Below are 18,834 nucleotides of genomic sequence, written 5' to 3' on the forward strand. Positions count from 1 at the left end.
CTGGAGAAGAAAGTTAACCCTAGAATTTTCTGGCTTCCATACCTCTTCCTCACTAAACTTTTTTTTCAGCTAAAGATTAGTGCATATAACAGTCCTATAACAAGATGGCTAAACAAAGTGTGGGCTTATCTTCATCTTTATGGTATATCTTTACTTACTGCTCTCTTTCTGCTGGGATGGATAAGATGGATTGTTTTTGTATTCTGTTCCAAAATCCTCAGCAGTCTTCCAGGAGCAGTGAGCTAAGACCTATCAGGATGGATTACATTTTTTTTAATGGGAGGTTGTAGTATGGGGCATGTAACGAAGACCTTGCTGTTACTTAAGAAACATTGATACGACTGTGGGATTGAAGGCCACCTATACATCAGCTTTAAGCAAACAGTTAAGAGATGTTATAAGCAGCCATTGCCTCCAGCAGCTCCAGAGCCTGGCAGTTCTTCCTACGCAGTTGCTGGAGCCCAGCCTGGGCTGCCCTGCAACCTAGAGGTCTCCACCCCAGACCGATGGACACGGCTGCTGCTTTCCCATTTACAGGTTCAACCAGTAGCAAGGCTAAACATGTACCCCAGAGACACCCACAGAGAGAGGACGTGTGCATGGCTGGCTACGCAGACTGCCGTAGGCAAGGCACTTCCTTCAACAGCACCCACATGTAATGCTTCCAGGAGCGACATAACAGCCAAGTCCCCTTCCTCCTCTTTGGCTGGTAAGGATTGATGTTCAGTAGTGACAGCATGTGCGTGTTGGTGGATCCCCCAAGCACTGGTGCGGACCCTCTCTCCGCCCAGCATCCCTGCCCAGATCCCAGACCCCCTTATCCACCCCGTGGGTCTAGCCTGCCACTCACTGACTAGTTCAACTTGAGGATTGTGAGTGAATACACAGGCACACCCCATGCACGCCCTGTTAGTTGCTTAATGGCCCATCAGTTAGTAACTGGAGGTCTTTGGCATTGTCTCCATTTATCCCTTTCCTATCAGTTTGTGTCTCTGTGCTTTTGTTTATTGCTTCCCTCTTTGTTTATTATCCCCTTTTGTATTGAAAAGGTTCTTGATTGGAGAAAGTTAATGAAGCAGATACTCTCACCTTCCACATGCCCTTAGACAAACAGGCTTTGGTGTTGGTACAGGTGACAACTTGAGCTCAGTAACCTGTACTCAAACCTACCCAAAGGCTGTGGAGGCATCTGGCCAGCTAGACAGTGCTCTGGCCTCTGACTCCAGTTCAGTGGCAGGTTTAGCTGTGGTGGTTTAAGATGTCACTCCTGCAACTGTCCATCATCGTGCTTATCAAAGGCTTTCTCCATTGCTGAGCAGCAAGTGTGAACACATGACAACTCAGTTGCTACAGTTCATATTTTAGCATATAAGCATGAATAATTACTGAAGATTAACAAAGTGTTTGTATATTCCATTGCAACTTGCAGTAACTTTGGCCCTGGCACATCTGATTCTGCTGTTCTGCAAGGGCACTGCAAGCCTGAACTGAGAAGTTCTGGGGTTGGATGCAGCAGGGCAAAGCACTTAATCCACTGGACTTTGTGCATCAGGACACTTCCCCTGCTAACAACACCCAACCTTGCTGAGCTGAAGCTGTCCCAGCTTAATTGATAAGAGCTCCAGTCACTGTTTTAGTAGCCTTGTGAAAATACCCTATCTATGTGTTTCTTAATCTTCATTAAAGTTTTATCTTGCTAGATTTAGGGGGTTTTTTAATGTTTTTATTCTGTTTCCTGGGTCTCCACTTGCCTGTCATGCACAGATCAGAGTGCGGGAAACATTACAGTAGGTCAAAGAGCTGGTTGATGCCAGCGCCTAGCATTTTTGGCATAACAGATCTTTATCTCAGACCTTACAGTCCTTCCAGTAAAATTGACATCCTGAACGGTTCATCTCCTAAATAGGAGAAAAATGAGGAAGGTTGAATAAAGTGAATGAAGAAAGTCTGTAGTGCAGATAGGATGGAGAAGAGCTAGAGGCACACAGACCCAAGTACAGAGAAAGTTATGGAGAAAGGGGAGATGTGTAGAGCCCCAGCTTTCCTGCAAGGGGAGAGCAAGGAAGCCTGGCAATATGATTTGAGGGATCTTTGGCGACCAAGTGAGAGACAGTCAGATGCTGCCTGAGGAAGGAGGGGAATGTTGGCAGGTCCTAATGAGAAAGTGGCACATAGGAAAGTTTAGGTCTGGGAGTGGAGTAAGGAGACTCCTCCTTCTACACAAGCACCAAAGGCATTCGAAGGAAACGTTGAAAGTGTGCTAGTTATATGACCTGTTCTTAAGCCTCCTCAAGGATTTTATAATTTGTGTTATACTATGTGTTAGAAAATGCATTTTTCTTAAGAAATCTAAAGGCCCAGCTTTTGCATGTGTACCAACAGTAAATAAAATCTTACTCAAATGAGTAGCCCCAGTCAGTTCCACTTGAACTGTTTGTAATAGAAGTAGTAAGGTACTACTTGGCATCCGTAAGGGCCCCAGAACAATTTCTGTGTGCTACTGTAATACTCCTACATTGAACAGACTGTAGATCATAGCAGGATTTCTCCTGCAGCATGGTGGTATCCCAGATGAGTCACAGCAACAGCATCTAGCCCCAGCCAGCGAAGTACTGATTGTAGCAAAAATGGCTGCAAGTATAGGTGGCAAATCTCTATGCTATGTTCAAGAATATGGCTGAATTTCACTTCTATGTTGATGCCATGTCTGTATTAATATCTTTATTACAGGGGGAAGTTTTTTTAGCCCCTCTTCCTTTTTTGGGTTAGGGTTCTTTTACCCCATCTCAGCAGATAGCCTGAGAGAATGTATGTGGCCTGTAATGCAGCTGTGGATTTTTATGACAACAGGGCAGCAGATGTTCTGTATTTGAATTCATCTTCAGATGTTACTACTTTGATAAACAGCATTCAAGGACTTTCTACTTTCTTGCCTAAGTGTTTTTCCATTTGGCATTTGCGGAGTGGAATGTTGAATTCTGAGACTATTGAAAATGATAAATCAGTTATGATGGCTTAATCACTAACACAGATGAATTGAATAATAAGCGACCAATGTAAACATTTGTGCAAAAGTAACTGTATATTTCTATATTTCAAAAATTCCATGAACACCAGGAAAACTAATTTTTTTAGAGACAGATATTATCTCATTTTTTTCTACTTTTTAGGGCCAATCCAAGGCTAATGTATGGATGCTTTCTTCCTATGAGTAAAAGCTGCATACTAGGCTTTTTGTTTCTTCTGATTTCTTCTAATTTCTTCTTTTAGTTTCTTCCAATCAGGTATACTTATTCTTACATTGCAGAGATCTTACTTAATTTGTCATAGCACTCCCCACATTTACATGTGTATGAAACACCTTCTGGCTGAAGGAAATTGGGTATCTCAAAAACTGCCAAGGGTATCCTATCAGGGAGTGTAGGGAGCACACGATTCAGTTGGAGTCAGCATGGAGGACCTGGACCCATCTGTGTGGAAGATCTGCTTCATAGCACAAGTGTACCTGTTTAAGACATCTGGCTGTTAAAATAACAGTTTGCCATGAAGATTTAAGGAGTTACTTGGTGGAGGCAAACCGGCATGGAGAGAGATTTGATCGCTCCCCCAGTTCTGCCAGCTGGAAGTCAGTCGACATGAAACTTGGCCATTGACTTTCAGCAGCAGTCCATTAAGGCCCTAAGAGATTTGGAGATCGGAACTTACTGTGGGATGAGGACAATAGGATTTGGCCTTGAGAAGTTAGAAAGTTAAGAATTTTGCTACAATATACAACAAAGAAATTTTATGTATGTATTTTGGTTTGGTTTTTTTCCCTGTAATTTTTCCTCATAAACCTGTCTTCTAAAACTGTAATTATTTTTATTTTTAAAAGGTGGTTCATTTGGCTGCTGAATTTCTGATTGTGACTTTTAGTATGTGATCTTTGGACTCCATGGAGAGTGTAAGGGAGTGGGTCTGTGAACAACTTCTAAGACACTTACGGAAGATGACTGAGGAAAAAAAGTTCACATATATTAATTCTACAGGACGTTGCACCGGAAATTTTTTAGGTGTCTACAAACATCAGAAGTTTGAAAATCACTGATCTAGAATTGAATATTTTGCTAGCTGAATTACAGATGCTAAGCCTTGCCCTCTTCTTTGCTTTTAGTCTTTCCTAGGCATTTTGGCTCTGGAAACTGGAATTTGGTATTTCCCCTTTGGATGGTGGCATCATGCAGTTATCTTGAAGTCTCTTCCTGGAAGACATACACATTTTATTTTCCATTGCCAGTTTTATGGCTGAGTATTATGACCAGTGCAAATAATATTTGCAGTGCTTCTAGCTTAAATATGTATTATCTGTGTATTGAAGGAGACAACATGCATTAGAAATCAGTACCTAATGTAAGTTTCAAATGCTAGACTTCTGAGTGCTCCTGAAAATGTTAATGCTTTTTATTTTCTGTTTTCTGTATTGCCATGTAAAAAACTCTTAAAAGTAACAGTCTAAATGACCACATAAGAAAGAGAAACTTGCTGTACAAAAAATCTTGGCGAATACACAAAATTAAGAAAAAGTAAAATGTGTCCTTTTTCTAGTTGCTCTCAATTGTTACTGTTTTACTACTGTAAAACAAGCAGTAGAAAATATTTAAAGTTTGTTTTTATTTTAATTAGCTATGTTTAAATTTTAAGCGTGGAGTCAATTCCTCATCAAGGCATTGGCCTTGCTCTGAGTTGGAAGATTCCTGTGTGGGTCTGAGGATGTGGTGTAACCAACTTCCTCTCCTGATGATGTGTCTCAGGCTAAGAATTTATTTCAGAGCACTTAGAGCCAGAGTGCTCAATACCTTGCAGTATTGATTCCTGGCAACTTATAGGCTGATCCTGCACCAAAGATTGTAGTAATTTTGCTAGTGCATTCAGTTGGAGGTCATATAGGGGCCTTACCAATGAATGATACCTCAATTCTAAATGATATTTTATGTGTTACTATTTATCCAATGCCAACTATATGCAGTTACACACATGATATTTTATGCAAATTGAATAGAAGTAATTTTAACGTTGAAGTTAATCATGAAGCTGAATATTGTAACCTGTCTCAAAGTTGGGAAGTGGGACTGCGCAGAAGTTAGCAGTTACAACTGGGATGGGTACAGAGGACTGCTGCCAGTGCCAAAGGGTAGTGGTGACAATACGTGGCAGGGGTGGGGGGCTGAGGAAAAGATGGGAGTTGTGGAATCGTGAGTTTAACCACGGCCTTTCACCTCTGTTGAGAGATGGCATCTGTTGCTGCCATCTGTTCTACTTCTCTGCTTATCTTCCCACGTATGATACCAGGCTGGGAGCCCAAAAAAGGGGACAAGGGGGACGCTTTAATGAAAGTTTGATGAACGCCGCTCTGAAGTCCCCATGCAGCAATCGGAGCTTCTGTGGATACATGCGGTCTTTTGCTGGCGGAGAGGAAGATGCAACAGGGCTGCCACGAATGTGATTAATATCCTGCAAGGAAGTTTTCCTGACTGAGCTTCTATCTAGGATAAGTAGTATGTTGTCTGACAAAAAATGGTAGTGAAAACGAAGTTCAGAAAGTCAATCGCCCTTAGAGAATATCCATTTGGTGGTACTTCCTGATTTAAAGTAGCTCTGCAGCTACTGTTTAGAAGTCGTCTCTTCATAAAACCCAGCACACAGGAATATGTAAAAATCTTGGCAACCAAGAGTAGCTTTCAGTGAGAGAACAATGGGATACATTAGGGGAAAATAACTGGTCATTGCCATAAACATCTTCAGCTCTTCTAATAAATCTACTGTATTTGGGCAGCAACTTTTCAGCTCTTGGCAAGCCTGTAGGATGTTCCATAGCAAAGACAAGAATTTGGAAAACCTCAGGGGGCAAGCCTGGCTGCAGTCTGTGACAGCTGGTAATGTATGAATCTGAAAGTGGTGTGCTTATTGTATAAAAGTTTCTTATGAGCAGCATGATTTGTGGAGATCAAAATCACATTTCATAGAAAGAGATAATTTTTTTAACCAGATGAATGTCAGTTCTATGCAAAGTGTTTCTTTCTTTCAACAGAAATCGTGTGATTTATAGTATGACTCATTCTGTACATGCAATATTTTGGTTAAAAAACATCACTTTTACGTGTGAAACATTTCACTCCGACTCAGTGTTGACAATAATACGAAAGAAGAGCTGCTGTAAAGTTTCTTTTCATCATCTTTTTTATTTAATCGTTGTCAAAACTTTGAAATAAGATGGAGCTAAAATTGAGGATACACTACATGTATATCAGAACAGCATTTTTGCTAATTAAATCTGTTTGCCAAAAATGCAGTATAGATTAAAAAAACCAAACCCAGTATGGGCATCCACACTACATTCAGCAGGTGGTTGTGGCTTAAAATAATAACAATTGAAACCAAAAGTTGAAGCAGCCAAGATATTTTTTGAGTGTTTTGAAGGTGAAACCTCTTTTTTCCTCTCAAAAGGATGTTTTTAGTCAAAATTCACCCTAAAAATAACTGGTTTTAAACTGGTAATGACACACAGGAAAAAACTGTTGCTTGACCCAGAACTAGTTTTTCTTGGTTAAGATTTTGCTAAGAAAGCTAAAAGCTATTTATATTCACATCCAAACAATTTTCCATATCATTCCATTTTTAGGATCGCTGCAGGGGTACTGGGCCTAAGATTTCCCAGCATATGGGCAACTAAAAATTCAGAATGCTGAGTTGGTACATATGTTACTGAACATCCTCTAGAAATAATTATATTTTGTTTTGGAAAAACTAGCACTGTTAGAAAATTGTCATTCCTGCATGCTATTTTTTTTCATTTCCTGTGTGGTGTTGCCCACATTTGTGTAGTTCCAAATTATGATAGTGTGTGTGAAAGGAATGCTTCAGGATATCCACAAAATAAACTTCTAATTCATGAGAGAAGGTTTATCCTTGTTTAAGTCAATGCAAATTTTCCAACTAATCTTAGTAATTAAGATTTCACCCAGTAGTGTCACGGCCGTCTTGATTCTTGTGACTCAGTCATCATACCTGCTTTATTATTTTTCAATAATGTCTCAGAATTCAAAATTCCATTCCACAAATGTGGCAACGATGTGAGAAGTCTCTGAATGCTGTTTAAAACAATTAGAAATTGAACTAAAATACCTAACTTTGTTCTGCATTGAGAAGGCACATTTGTAAATTTGTATTCTCAAAATTCAAGAGAACTCATCACCAGTGTCTTTTGACCATAGTATAGTTATTTGGTATTCATAATCCTATTTCGTGTTAGAGGAGCAACTTAATATCCTTTAATATCATTTTGTATTCCTTGCACATTCAAAACTTCCATGAAAGCCAATCATAATTTTATATGCACTTAGAAAAGTAGGACCAGGCCTCTAATTGTAGATGGATTTTTTTTCTAATTTAGTTTGAATAAATTATAATAAGCATAATCCTAACAAGACATTTCCAGATCAAATTTTACTTGCCTTACTAATGCAAAGTTCCTGTTGAGAATTGGGCACCAATAAGAGTAGCATTTGCTTAACCATAAATCTTTGAAAAATCTTCTGATACACAGCAGGTAATTTCAGAGATAAAGAGAAAAAGAGAGAAAAACCTCGTATCTATTACTCTGCCTTCTATTTGGAGATAATTAAGTTCAAAGGTTCTGAAGTAACATTGACTGTGTTACAGGATGTCCTCCACACCAGAAAATGAAATTAATCAGTCATTGCTGTATTAAGTGAAAACGAATTAGTTGCAGGCAAAACACTGTACTTTCATTAGTCATGTCAAGATGCAAATGTGAAGATATAGATCTTCGCATAAATGTTCACAGATAAACAAAATAATTAAATTCACTGTTGAAACAAAATAATTAAATTCACTGTAGTTATGCAACAGATATTCTCTTAAGTATATGTGTCCTGGTTTCAGCTGGGATAGAGTTAACTGTCTTCCTAGTAGCTGGTACAGTGCTATGTTTTGAGTTCAGTATGCGAAGAATGTTGATAACACTGATGTTTTCACTTGTTGCTCAGTAGTGTTTAGACTAAAGTCAAGGATTTTTCAGCTTCTCATGCCCAGCCAGCGAGAAAGCTGGAGGGGCACCAGAAGCTGGCACAGGACACAGCCAGGGCACCTGACCCAAACTGGCCAACAGTGTATTCCATACCATGGGACGTCCCATCTAGTATAGGAACTGGGGAGTGGGGGCGGGGAATCGCCGCTCGGGGGACTGGCTGGCTGTCGGTCGACGGGTGGTGAGCAATTGCACTGCGCATCATTTGTACATTCCAATCCTTTCATTATTGCTGTTGTCATTTTATTAGTGTTATCATTATCATTATTAGTTTCTTCTTTTCTGTTCTATTAAACCGTTCTTATCTCAACCCACGGGTTTTGCTTCTTTTCCCGATTTTCTCCCCCATCCCACTGGGTGGGGGGGAGTGAGTGAGCGGCTGCGTGGTGTTTAGTTGCTGGCTGGGGTTAAACCACGACAATATGATATTTGGTTTACGAGAGTACACAGTAGGTTCTTTATCTGTGTTTTGTCTATGATGACAGGAGAATTTAATTTTTGTTAATCTGGGGAGCCTGGATTCAGGCACCGACTCAAGAAAACATCTGTGTTTATGCTTAGTACAAACAGTCCATCTAAATCTCACTAGCTGCAAGTTTATCTTTGTTTTAATAATGTTCCCCTGAGGAGTATAGTACACAATCTGATCTCACAATTTTGCAAGTGTCCGTCAGGATGGTTCCAATGAGGCCACTTTTGTCCAATGACTAGAACTGAAACAAAAGTTTTGCTTTATATATTTTCAAAGGATTTCATTAATTAGTGTCATTTGCTTTAATTTCTGAAATGTTTCTAGCAACAGAAAACACTTAAAAATCACCTGTTAATTAAAAATTATTCCAAATTTAATTGACTTAGTTTTTTGCTATCGACTTGAGAGAATGCAAAGTGGGAAGGGATGCCTGGCACCATTCGAGTGGTAGTGATGTACGCAACGTGCTGTGAATAGGTCTGATCTGCTGCACAGCTTGGAAGACAACAAAGAATCATGTTCAGCATGCCTGCCCCATAGAGTTTACAGTCTAACATGTACATCTTCAGCTACTCGTCATTCATGCTGCTGGATGGCAGCAGGGAGCGGAAGGCTACGAGAAGACTATAGAAAACTATGAGAAACAGGATTTAGAATGGCAGTCACAGTTCTCAAACATGTTAGTTTTGAAGAGTTCAAGAAAATCAATTGAGGTGACAATGAGGAAAACAGAGCAGCATGGGAAAAAAATGAATAATCAAAACCTCAACCCAGGAGCAAGCAAAGGGAAGGTATGAAAAATGTAGCCCTTTTTCAACTGTATGTTGCAGGATCAGTAACAGGGATTTGCTTAAATGTCTTTATATGGATTAAAGTCACCTATCAGTAAGAAAGTAAACTGCAGATTCTTCTGAAACAGCTAGTAAGTCAAAAGACAATAACGGTGCTGAACCTGTAGAAATCTTTAAGCCTACAATCCATTTGAGAGAACCACCCTGATCCAGCAGCACTTACTCACGTGAGCTCCTCGGCATCTCTGTGTGAGTCTTTTACAAAAAAACTCGAGTAGGATTACAGCTCAGGAAAAGAACTGCAGGAACAGGATGGAGTTAGGACCTAACCCCAGTTTGTGCAACTAGGCAACATCCACCACCTTGCAACACTGAGTGTTTGATCCTGTGTTTATTTGTCAGAACTTCAGTTTCCAGGTTTCTTCACAGTGCTTGATGGCACCAAAGGCTACAGCCCACCTCTTGCTCCCATTACTATGATTATTTCAGAAAGAGGGAAGCCTAGGTTTAGAATCTGGGAAAGCAGGAGAAGGAAGAGGTAGCACGATACTTGAATATTTGCTTTGTATTGCACGAGTGCACAAATAGAGTTTAATACTTAAGGTCTGCACTGTAGAATAGGGCATTTTTCAATCTGTAATATATGATGATGTTTCACAAACAATATTTTTACGTTTATTCCCTGTAATAGACTTAAGCCTAAAAATAGCTTGGTTTGAAACATTTTAGCTAGTTTACAAAAAGAATCCCTCAATCACTGATTTCAGCTAGAGTACTTTTTTCTTTTTTGACTTCTAATTCATCATATGTGATTACGGTATAGATTGTTAGAGTAGTGTTAATAGGTATGATCTTAAAGAAGTAAGAATTACTGTGTTAAAAGTGAACAGCAGCCCCCCCCAAATGTTTTACCCTAGTTTATTCTTTCTTGATGCACAAGCTTGTCCCACATCTGCTCTTCTGCCTGTTCTTTGTATTGGCTACCTCCGACCCTGATCTCCTGCTCCCTTGGCCTCAGTCTTCAACTTGTGGAGCATATTGCTTCAACCCATCAATGCATAGAGCATTTTAGTTTAAAAAATGTGAAGCACACTTGTAATGCTGTCAAGGTCAGCTGCAATATTCATATTCTTAAAGTTTAGCATACATTTAAACGTATTGGTGGATCAAACAAGTGCTCTGAGAATGTAAAAACTGATGAATCTGTCCTGCTTGATACTACTGGGAATTCTGAAGGTACCATAACAAATTATTTCATTAGAGAGAGAAATAGTAATGGGTTGTTTCAACAGCAGAGATGCAGCTTAACTCAAAAAAATAGTTGTCTTCAACTATCTCGGAATATGTGGCACAAAACCAAATCAACATAAAATGAGCATAATCCAGACATAAAATGGAGCTGGAAGTGAGAAGAGTATTTCTAGACATCGGGGTGGGAGGGTGGGAATAAATACTTCACTTTTAAAATGGGGGCTCTAGATTTATTGAAAGAGATTATAAACGGGATTTGATTGTAAAGTAATGAACCAGACATCTTTCCCAGACCTGTATTTTTAAAACAATATCTGGTGCTATCTTTGCCATTGATAAAGGGACTAAACTATTTGTTTTCTCCCTAGATTTTAGTTTGGCTTTAAGAGCAGCATTGAAGAGAGAGTATTTAAAAAATAGTCGAAGAAACATTTTCACCTAATTCGCAAGAGATTATATTTCTAGAAGTTATTCTGAATGTTGAAGTGCTCTAGTTGACATGGTACAAAGCATGGGTTTCATTTTAATTTTGTGTAGAGAAAGAACACAATTAGTGTTTACTGAGCAGTTGAATATTAAACATAAAATGTGAAGTAATCCCTATGAAGAAGACTGTTTCTAGGGGCCAGCTTCAATGTTTCAGCAAGGCAGACTGTATAGGGAAAAATAAAGCCTTATATAATTTGTTTATTCTGTTAATATGTTTATTTTCTGTTTGTGTAAACCCATTTTGAATGTGTGGTATATTCAGTAATGTAGCCCTTGTGTAATCGCTTGTATGACAATAGAAAGATGCATGATTTTGAATTTACATATATTTCAGCATTCCTGTTACTAAGCATGTTAATAATACTGATGCTAAGTCCCCAGGTTAAAAATCTCAACTGACAGAGAGCTTTTGAAGAAACCATTGCTGCTGCCCATATGTCATAGTAATATTTTATAATAAATAATGTTTTCTATGTACATTTATGATATATTATTTTTTCCCCTCTCCCATGTAATTTTCTACAGGATAGCTCATCAAATGTTTACAGGTGGGCTGTGAACTACAAGGAGGCATGTTCTCAAAAGGCAAAATTGAAAGACTTTATAATTAGAAAGATCCTTTCAGCAAAATACTGGCAAATCTTTGATATTAACTTTGCTAATGCCTTCTGAATTGACAGGGGCTTTTTTTATACACACAAACACACATCCTATATTTTGTTGCTGTATAGAGCCTACTGTAATTTAAAGGAAGAATTTCTGAATTTGGGCATCATTTAACATATTTTAAATCTGCTTTTTGTGTATAACTCAAAACCCCAAGCAGACTGGACTCCTGAAATAAAGAGTGGAAAATGCAAAGATTTTGTCCCAAAATAATGACAGACATCACCCTATACGCACATTAGAGAAGTGAACAATATGGCCTGTGGATTCTTGTTTGAAACGGTTTTCCTCCTTTTCCCATTAACAAAGACTGTTAGACAATAAAGCCCTACAGAGCTACAAACAGCAAGATGTGAATTCATCAGTTGAAAGCTTGCCTGAAAGTCTTAAAACCCAATTCATTATAAGGTTGATGTATCTGGAGAATAAGGCAGAAACGAGGAAGGAAGAGCTGTCTAGGGGAACAGTTATAACTTAATTACTTGGTTATTAGTAAATAGGAATTTGAAGAGGGTGTTGTAGGGTCAGAGCAAAAGAGCCATGGCCCAGTTAACAGATGGAAACTGGGAAATTCTAATGCTCAAATGCTTAAAGATGAACCTTTCTGTAATTGCAGGTTCAGAGCCTAAGGGGAGAAGTGTCAAAAACTTCTAAGTAACTTGGGAACTCAATTTCCATTTTGAATGAAGATTCCCAGGTAACTTCTGAAAGAGGTTCTGAATCACTCTTTAAATTTTCCCCTAAGCTTTTTTATGCATTAGTTGTTCCATGAAGAGGAAATGGATATTACACTTTTTAAAGCATTTTAAATTCTACTGGTGATAATCTCCTGATGACGTATTTTTTATAGCTGTGTTCCGGACATCCTGGAACATGACTTTATTATGATATTGACTAAGAGTAAGTTCCAGTATGCTGGGTTCTGGTTATGATTTTGTAGGTAAGAAACATGAATCAGGACTTCATAGCTTGTAACAGCATTCCTTACCCCTTCTGTGAGCCAGTATAGTAAACAAGTATTTGTCATTATCCCACGGCTAACATCAGTCCTCAAGAGTTGGCACTGGGTGGATGTAATCTACTTACATTATCGGTGAAATAAAGGTTCTTAAAAACTGAGCTGTAATACAACCACTTGTGCTGTCAAAAGGAAAGGATAGGAATAAAGATGTAGATGAATAAAGATGTTCTGAATAATATATGCCTATTTTAGCCTATACAAATCTAAATCTGTAAATCCCACCCCAAAACACATATTGAGTCCCTAACTGCCCTTCCTTTGTCTTGTTCTTACTATGCCTGTTCTTTTTAAAGCAGTAGGTTGCTGTGATAACTGTTTCAACGAAGTACAAGAAGCTGATGTGGGGCATATGGTTAATCAGCGCTGAATCAGGGATGCAAATGGTGGACAGCATTCATTGTGAAGTAATGGGAACACATAAATGTAGCCTGCACTGCAGAAAATCAGAACAGGACTGGATTAATCAGCACAGTGTGTATTAGGAGGAGGCCAGGGCAAGCCCAATTCAATTGAATTTCAGCATGTCACATCTCTCCAAGCCAGAGTGTCTGTAATTAAATTCAAAAATCAATGTTAATGCTCAGCTGGGTCACACAGCTCAAATCAGAAGATAATCAGGAAGTGCTGGAAAATTGAAGGTTTCATAGAAATACTCTGTTGGCTGTACTGCACTTCATCAATGTTCTTCAGTAATGCTTTTTCCGAAGAAGTACTACACAGTGGAGTAATGCAATTAGGACTGTATGACACTCACCAAGGACAGGTGTCGCTATGTTTATTCATGAGTAAAACAAGTAGAATAGAACAGGGAAGGAGTAGGGTGCTGCATCATGCACAGATTGCAAGTTTCCAAGCTAGAAAATATGGCACATGGTATCTCAATTTTTGGCCACCTCTCAAAGCTCACAGGACTTGAAGCATTTAGAGTGACATGAATGTCTGAGCACTTCTGAAAGCAGTTTATGTGACATCATGGTCCTGCTCTAGGAATTGCGTGATCTATGTCATACCTCAGATGGAAAGAAAATTAGCATATCCTTACACATGCTGATCCTCTGTGAGCAGGATCACATGGGATGATATTTTATGGCATCAGGAGATGGTGATGTCATTAACACTAGCACTCTTTACTGACATTTCTGTAATGATTTTAGTATAAGTGAGAATATTTCATCAAGAAAGGTTCCACATGTAGACTGCATGCAAAAGAGTCTTGTTTAGTAAGACCTATGAGTTGGAGAAGCAATAATTCCTTCCAGGCTAATTTAGGGATTATTTAGGAATCTGTCCCACTGGTCCCAAAGCAGGCTGACTCATCTGGGTTTTTCTTGTTTCACAGTCTGCTATGGTTCTGCCCTGGCTCCATATAATGTACACACACAAGCTTCCTGTAAAATAAATGGGTCATTTTTTTGCTTCTCAGATGTGGAGTTTTCAGGCTAGATTTGTGGATCTACATACGAACTGAAAAGTTACGAAAAGAGTGCACAGCTTTAAGTCAGCTTTTGATTTTTTGATTTAAGTCAGCTTAAATAAAGACGACAAATATCGAGCCCTAAGATCCTAATACTGTGTCCCTGCTTTCAGCATGTCTGGCTGTGATGAGCTGAATGTTGTGCTCCTGTTATGACAAAGGCATGTAGTAACAGCCCTTAGGAAACCATCGGGTTCAGTATTGTCACTGACTATTCCTAGGTATATGGAAGGCTCTTTCTGTGTAAGTGGCACAGAAAGGCTGCCACGTGTTATCACTAAGCATATAGTAGAGGTCTACTATACAAGCATCTCTCCATGGCTTGGAAAATGTGACTTGGAACTGTATGGATGGACTGTCAAGTGAAAAATCTAAACACAGCTTTCAGCCTGTCTGAAATGCTGGGGGTATTCATGGTTGCAACCTGCAGCTGGCCAGAAGTCCTTCAAAGATCCTGAATAAAACATTACAACAAATAGAAATTTTCCAACAACAACAAAAATACCAACATGATCTATCCTATTTTATGATAGTACAGAAATTATATTTCTAATAATGTAGTAGGCATCTTATCTTTGGATCTTTCTTTTCTGAATTTAGCTTTCAAGGGCTACAGCAGAGATGTTGCGAGTGCCCCCTGTTCTGACCCATTCTTTTACCCACTCAGCAGCTCAGCCATGAAAAATTGTAGAAGGCTTGTGTTAAACCTCTTCTCAAGTTCACAGCTATTTGAAAGGCAGAAGCATCAGAGTCGGCTGAAATTCGGAACGTTCTCTGTTGGGATGTGCCTTGCTTAGAACCACACCATGGGATGTCAAGGCAGCATGAGAAGTCTCACGCGTGTACCAGGGCAATGCAGGCACGTTTCCAAGGGAGCCAGCTGGCGTTAAGTGTCTGAGGCTTAGGGGCTTATGAACCACTCAGAGTACTGCGTACTTCTATGTCCGATGGTGGCTATGCTAGCTGGGTATACTGAATGAGCATAGAGAAGTCCATGACTTCTGTGAGGACTGTAGCAAGTTTTCTTGTTTCTCATTGGTGTCTTAGTGATGCTCTAGGATAAGGAAAACTGAATAGTGAATGAGAAGCCTAAATGAAGCACCTGTGAAGTGGTCATTTCAGCCTCTGGGCAGGTGATGGTTGATCCTTCCTGTAGAGGAAAAGCAACAGTGTGATGTGAAAGGAAAAGGAGGTTCTTGCTCTGTAAAATCTTACCCTGCAGCTGAGCCTCGAGGATGTGATCAGCTTCCAAATCTGCCAGCAGCTGCAAGTGTATCTGACTAGTTAACTCCCACAGACCCTACACATTTCCTACAAATCAAACAGTTCTCATAACCAGATGCTTCTTTTACCTTCTCTTTTGGTTTCATTCTCATCTGTCATGTTGTTTCATTGCTTGCGTAGGTCTCTGTTGATTTGATTTTTTCCTTGCCTCCTAGCGTGTTCTCATTTGTTATCTTCATTTTTTTGGCATTTGCCTTGGTTAAATTACGTTCTATCTCTGACATTCCAGGCTGTTTGCACATAGTTGCATGATCTGGTTCATCTCTCTGTGTGCTCCTCTACCTCTTTATTCACTCTGGGTGGTCCTCAATGTTTGCAGCTCTATCAGCCACTATTTCAAATGTCAAGCTCAGTTCATGTTGTACAGAACTTTTTCCTTCTAATATTTGCTCTGCTAATTCTTGAGCATATTTTTAGAAAAAAATAAGGGTTGTCCTTTTACTTTCTCATGTATCTGGCTTACTGTGGCATTGCTGCAGTACTTGCATTGCCTTGAACAAGTAGTAATTACTTTATTCACATTTTAGTCCCGTAATGAACTTGAACTCATGTATATATATACTAATCCAGCTGTCTAACCATTTACCCATGGTTTTCTAGGAAGAGCCTTTTCTGCAGAATCAAAGCCCTGAAGGCTTCCACAAGGAAGTGAAAGAGCTAACTTAGTACCTGTCTTCAGAACTGACCTGTTAGGCCAGTATCTCACAAAACTAGAGACTGATTATACTTCAGGCACACTCTGCTTGGTGTTAACTGCACTAGTCAGGATAGTCCCAACTGTTCCAAAATGTCTGTTGCATTTTAATGTCAGTTGCCTCTTACTCCATACTTACATTGGCGTTGCTGCTGTCTTTCCACTAGGAGGAACAAGCATTGAATGGTGACCTTTAAACACAACTGTGAGAAAAGAGGAATCATAAATAAACATTTGTTAAAAAGTATTCTGTATATTTTCTACGAATTTTAGTGAATACCTTCAATTCTGTGTCAATAGTTTTAATTTTGTTTTTGCTTGTTGCTTTAGCTGTCTAAATAAATCTATTTCAAGTAATTTGGTAACACATTGCTAGCCTTCTACTGAAAAAATAATTAACTGGTGACATTGTATTTCACTCTTTCCCCTACATTCTGAACTGAAAACTTTATGGTGGACTGCTGGCAGCTTCCTGCTGCTCAATCTGTAACTATATTTTCAACTCATCTTCCTCTCCCCATTTCTTCATCCTGCTTTTCTTACACAGGGCTGGTAATTTTGCAGTAGTTTCTTAAAAGAAAAAAAACCTAACCCTTACTGTATCTGTTGGTACTCAGTAGTCTGCTGAGTTTTACTGACCTTTACTTCTTTTCTCCTCAGCAGTGCATTCAGAAATAGGGCTAAAAATTTAGACATACCAGATTGACTGTTACCTACAAACGCTCTGTGATAAGCTGAGAAGACCCTAAAGCCATGAGACATAAATGTAAATTTTACACTAACTGGAAAAACTTGACTATATATTTTCTGTCTTCTTGACTTTTAATTTGTTATTGAAATCATCTTAGTTCTTTATGCTGTCTATCTTTGCATCACAGATCAACCAACAGTTTTTTAACAAGGTGCCTGAAATAACTTTGGTCATGCATTCATTTTAGTATAAACGTGCCTTACGTATAAGTGCTTGATTCTGAACATTATGCTGGCTTTGTGTAAGTCAGGAGGATATTCATTAAAATAAACTGATATTTATCTTTGTAATTAACAGTGAGCATATCCAGGCTAAAGAAAAGTAAGTAAAATATTAATAGCATAAGATGATGTAGCGATAGCAATGTGAGGACCTTGAGGAGCTAAAAAAAAATTACTGCAAGTCATTTGTGAATAAATTGCAAACTATAATACATGCTAGTAAAAGTTGACATCTCCTGCTAAAATTAAAATGTTACCTATTATCAGTCAGTGTTGACATCTGTCCTGATCATATGGGTCAACTGAGATCATGTTTTAAATTACACAGGGTAGCTCAAGTATGTTAAAACACAGATGTATAGACTTTATGAATGGAAAGCATTGCAGTTGCACAGTACACTAGATAAGCTAGCATGCTGTTGGCAATGCATCCATTAATAGGTCTTTAACTAGGGCACCGCACTTTAGCTAGCAGTGCCATTTATCATTCCTCATGTGTTAGGAATATTCTCATTTTTCTCAGGCCTGGCAGCCTACTGTTCCACAAACTCTCTATTAGGGACTCAGTCTAACTGGAACAACTGGATGGAACTGGTTTTCTGCAAAATAGCAGGAAAGCCATATGCTGATTCATAGATGCAAAATGCAGTAACAGCAACTCTGCCATATTTCAGAGGCCTCGGTCCCATGGAAAAGCTGCGTATATCTGAAACGTAGGGCAACAGGATGGAGCGTAGGTATCTGAGCTGAGGGAGACAGACCTTTTAATGGTCACAAAAGAAAGTTTTGTCGTAGATGTGAAGGCTCCTGTGTGAACAGCACCTGGGCATTCTGGAACCAAGTAGAAGCAAGGAGGTAGCAGTTCTTCTGCTCTATTTAACTGGCCTTACTTTATGTACTACCAAGGAATTGTTTGGTTTTAATTCCCAGTGCTGTTCACAGATTGTTCATGGTAAAAGAAAAAGGGATTTACTAAGCAAATCATGTATCTGCACAAATGAATTCTGCTACCAAAGCTTAAGATACAATTCCGTAAATGTGACCCACAGTATTTCAGCATGTCTTTCTCTTAGCATCTCGCTACTCACAGGTTACTTGGCTCCCTGTGGGTTCTTCCTGTTTGCAGTATCCTTAGTTTTGGGTGTTACAGCACAAAGAGAGTGGTTATTATCACGCAAGTACTAATGGAATTGATTAAAAGTACAGACAAAATTGTTTCTGAGGGATAATTTACATAATGGGAATTATCTTAAGCCTTCATATTGACATTTCTGTTGTTTTATACCTATGAAATATCAATTTGTGTCTTGAAACTGCTGCTTTTATGTGTACTTTGTAACTTGTCTTTACCGGTCAACAAACAGAGTAGCAGTGTGGATGCTTATAGGTTCTACTGATGCCCCCATGTGGATGTCTGGCTAGATCATTCTAGTCTGCAGTTGAAGATGATGGTTGAGTTTTACTGTTAATTTAATAATAATTTATTTCTGTGACATCCATTAATGGGCAAAATAGTTTGACTGTGGGATACCAAAAGTATTTTCAAACTATGCTTTCCATTCTCTATGAAATAGTGCTTGACTATCCCTTTTTTGTATCTAGCATTTGAAACTATTGTTGACATATTGAGAATA

The 18,834-nt window shown here is 38.9% G+C and overlaps 1 protein-coding gene across 3 annotated transcripts in view; it reads left to right on the forward strand.

Annotated features, from left to right (window-relative positions):
- Positions 1-18,834, forward strand: part of TMEM200A (transmembrane protein 200A) — a 57,647-nt gene that overhangs the window by 22,007 nt on the left and 16,806 nt on the right. Inside the window, exon 2 of one of the 3 annotated variants that reach the window (XM_052784323.1) lies at positions 538-709. The exons of the other annotated variants lie outside the window; for them this stretch is intronic. The gene's annotated coding sequence lies outside the window, so the exon portion shown is untranslated. The remainder of the gene's footprint in view (positions 1-537; positions 710-18,834) is intronic. 3 annotated transcript variants of the gene reach the window in all.

Source organism: Harpia harpyja, chromosome 4 (assembly GCF_026419915.1).
Source record: "Harpia harpyja isolate bHarHar1 chromosome 4, bHarHar1 primary haplotype, whole genome shotgun sequence".
NCBI classification, from domain to species: domain Eukaryota; kingdom Metazoa; phylum Chordata; class Aves; order Accipitriformes; family Accipitridae; genus Harpia; species Harpia harpyja.